This window comes from Rattus norvegicus, chromosome 8 (assembly GCF_036323735.1).
Source record: "Rattus norvegicus strain BN/NHsdMcwi chromosome 8, GRCr8, whole genome shotgun sequence".
Lineage (NCBI taxonomy): Eukaryota > Metazoa > Chordata > Mammalia > Rodentia > Muridae > Rattus > Rattus norvegicus.
The window spans coordinates 27,419,191-27,423,130 of record NC_086026.1 but is presented as its reverse complement, the minus strand read 5'-3'; positions in this window follow the sequence as shown (position 1 = coordinate 27,423,130).

Sequence of the window (3,940 nt, the reverse complement as noted above, 5' to 3'; positions counted from 1 at the left end):
AGATTTGTCAGCAAGCTCCCGAAACCAACAAAGTAATGGGCTGGCCTGACGAGCAGTGTGGGAAAGGGACTTGCAGCCAAGCTTAACTACTGAGGTAGATAGATCCCAGGACCCACAGGTGGAGAGGACAAACTGACTCCTGCGGGTTGTTCTGCATGTGTGTGCCATGGCAGAGCCACACATTCACAAAGTACATGTGTAAGAAAGGCTAACACAAAGTTAAAAGAAACAGGCATTTGGAGCACTGATTTACTTATTCTCACCTCTCCGGTTCTACAGGTATTTGTTGTGTTGTGAGCAGTTCCCTTTGTTTTCTTCTAAGTGCTTTGGGTTTAGCCTCTCTAGTCCCTTGCTGTAGCAAGTTGGATTATCAACTTGAGGCCTTTAAAAATATCTTTGTGTGTCTACATAACCACCGTGCATGTGTGTGTGTGTGTGTGTGTGTGTGTGTGTGTGTGTGTGTGTGAGAGAGAGAGAGAGAGAGAGAAATGGAGGGAGGTGGGGGGACGTCTGGTATCAGTCTTACCCTTCCCCTTTATGTGAGACAGGATCTGCTGGTGCTCACAGCTGTGGACACCAGGCTAGCTGGCCTGAGTTTCCCGGGGGTACTGTGTCTCTGAGGAACATGGAGCCAGGCATCCACATCTAGCTTTTCATGAGTTCTGGGGATCTGAACTCAGTTCTGTTTTGAGGCAGAGTCTGGCTGTGAGGATGACTTTTCTTCTTCTTTAAATTTGTGTTTGTATGTGTGTGCATGTATCTGCGTGCCCATATAAGCCATGCTTCTCACTTACAGGTTAGAGGACAACTTTTGGGAGATGGTCCTTTCCTTTCACTGTGTGGGTTCCAGGAATGGAACTCAGGTTGTCAGACTTAGTGGCAAGCACTCTTTTACCTACTGAGCTGCCTCAACAGCCCGCCCACAAGCAGCCTTCCTGGTATAAGGATTGACAGCTTACATATACACTTAGCTTTGCCCACCTTTTGTTTACTTCAAAGTATTTTCACAATTTCTTCTCATACCTTCTCTCTGGTCCACCATTTTAAGTTCTCTGTAAGTTATTTTGAAGTTAGTTTGTAAGTATTTTGTCTGTTCTTTTGTTCTCTTCTTGATTTCTAATTCCATCTTCAATTATTTTAAAATTTCTATAGGCTTTGTTGTATGTGTGGTCTGTATGTGCCCATGCTCACACAACATGCATGCATGCCGTGCCAGTTTCCATGTGGAGATCCAAGAACAGCCTGTGGGAATCCCTTTTCCTTCCTATTAGTTCTGGAAAGCACCTTTATCCATCTCACCTTGAGCCCTCTCATCAGCCCAAGTTCTTATTATCGGTGAGGTTTAATCTGAGTGGGTGTGGATGGGTGCAGCCATTCTTCTACTGCATGTACACTGAGGCTCGGTTATAAAGTGTGTGCGCAAGCCTGGCATGGTAGTGCAGGCCTTTAATCCCAGCACTCAAGTGGCAAAAGTAGGCAGATCTCTGGTCTACAAAGCAAGGACAGTCTGGGTCAGCCAGGACTATACAGAGGAACCTGTCTTGAAAAAACAAACAAAAATTGTGTCACAGATACTTCTCAGTGATAAATGGTATTCATCCTTTCATCTTTCAGCCATTTATCTTTTTATTTAGTTTGTTCAAGGCAAATCCATTCCATGAGAAGTTGCCACGACTCAGAGCATAAACACAAATAGAATCTGTTTGGATTGTTCCAAACAGATGCAGGGCCTTCGAGTATGAAGCTGAAGGCAGTGCTCATTCACACACGAGGTACCTCCTGGTTTACTCCTGTGTGGATTTTGGGCACTGCTGGAGATCAAAGCCAGGGCCTTGTGCTTGCTAGAGGCCTTCTACCACTTCTACTACTAAGCCATCCCTAGCTTTTCTGTCTCTGAGTCTTGCTATGTACTTTAGGATTGCCTCAAACTCCTGTCCTCCTGAGTGCTAGGAATAAGGGACTGATCACCATACGCACCTCCTATGGTTTTTTCCTTCCTTTCTTCCCTCTTTCCTCTCTTCCCTTCCTTTCCTCTTCCTTCCTCCCCTCCCCTCTCCTCCATCCCCTCCCTTCCTTCCTTTCTTTATTTTTAGAGGCAAGGTAGTCCTGGATGGCTTGGAAAGCACAGAGATCTGCTTGCCTCTGCCTCCTAAATGCTAAGAAAGATTTAAGGCACGTGCCACCATGCCCAGCCTACATTTGATTTTAAAGATGGAGGAAGTTCAATGCATGGTCATGCAAAATAAGATTTCAGAGCAGTCTGGTTTTTTGAGATGGGAATCTCACCATGTTGCCTGTGCTGACTTGAACTCCTGGGCTAAAGTAATATTCCTGCCTCCACAGTAGTCTGGACTCTAGGCTTGTGCAGTGTGCTCAGCTTTGAGTGTATCAAAGCAATTTGAAAAGATCTACTCCAGTCTGCTGGGCAGTGGAGGCAATGCCTTTAATCCCAGCACTAAGTAGGCAGAGACAAGTGCATCTCTGAGTTCAAAACCAGCCTCGTCTACAGAGTGAGTTTTGGGACAGCCAAGGCTACACAGAGAAATCCTGTCAACAAAAATCAAAACAAAACAAAAAACAGTAAAACCAAACCAAAAAAAAAAAAAAAAGATTTACTGCAATCATGGGTGGCGGCGTACACACTAATTCTGGCCCTCAGAAGGCAAAGGCAGGTGGATCTCTGAGTTCAAGGCCAGCCAGGTCTACAATGTTGAGTTCCAGGCCATCCAGAGCTACATAGTAAGACCCTGTCTCAAAAAACAAAAAAGAATAAAACAACAAAAAAACTAAACCCCAAAATATCTAATGGAGAGTGAAACCCACTTCTTAAACTCTGCATTAGGCTTTTTCCCCTGAAAGTATTCCTAACAGAAAGGGTTCCAAATGAAGTTACTCTGACCTACAGGGTTCAACATAACCAAACTCCAGTAGTTTCGTCCACATATCTCCTTTGCAAATTTCAAAATGTGTAATTTTACTTCCAAGTTGGGCTATACTTTTTAAGTGAGAAACTATCTGACACATTCAGAAAATTTAAAAGTTTTAAAGTTAGCTGAAGTCAATGCATTTCTACTCTTTGGAGTCTCAGGAGGGCTGCGCCTTTTGTTTAATGAAATCAGGTGATAGTTGTGTATGACGTACGTGTTTGAATGGGCATGTGGAGGTCCAAGGCTAGCATACAGAGTCCTTTGCACTCACTCTCTACCCTTTTCACTGAGGCAGGGTGTGTTCAGTGGTCTTGCTAGCCAGATTGCTTTGTAGATCCTACCTGTGTTGAAATTACATAGAGGGCAGACATACCCATGCCTCATTTACTTGGATTCTGGAGATCCAAACTTTGGTCCCCACATTTGTGAGGTAAGTGCTTTATCCACTGAGCCATCTCCCAGCCCTACTCTTCACTTTATAAGCTAAGACTTATTCATGGTGCTTAGATCTGAGAGTAGATTTCAATCAATTATTGCCTGATACATATCAAATACTACATAAAATGTCAAATGTAGGAGCTGGAGAGCTGGCTCAATGGTTAAGAGCACTGACTACTTAACCTCCTTAACTTAGCCCTACCCCTGAGTTTGATTCCCAGAACCCATATGGTGGCTCACAAACATTTGTAATTCCAGTTCCAGGGGATCCAACACCCTCTTCTGGTTGGGCTCCATGAGAACTAGGCATACACATAAAAAATGTAAAGATCAAATGTTAATGTTAAATCCAGACCTGCGGAGGAAAGGAGTTCAGTTTCCAAGACAACGGTGATGGCTTAACAATGTGTAACTTTATGCAGAAGCTGTCCACACTAAATTAGTACCAGGAAAACAACAAATTAAAGCTTTATAGTGGGCTGGAGAGATGGCTCAGTGGTTAAGAGCACTGACTGCTCTTCCAGAGGTCCTGAGTTCAATTCCCAGCAACCACATGGTGGCTCACAACCATCTGT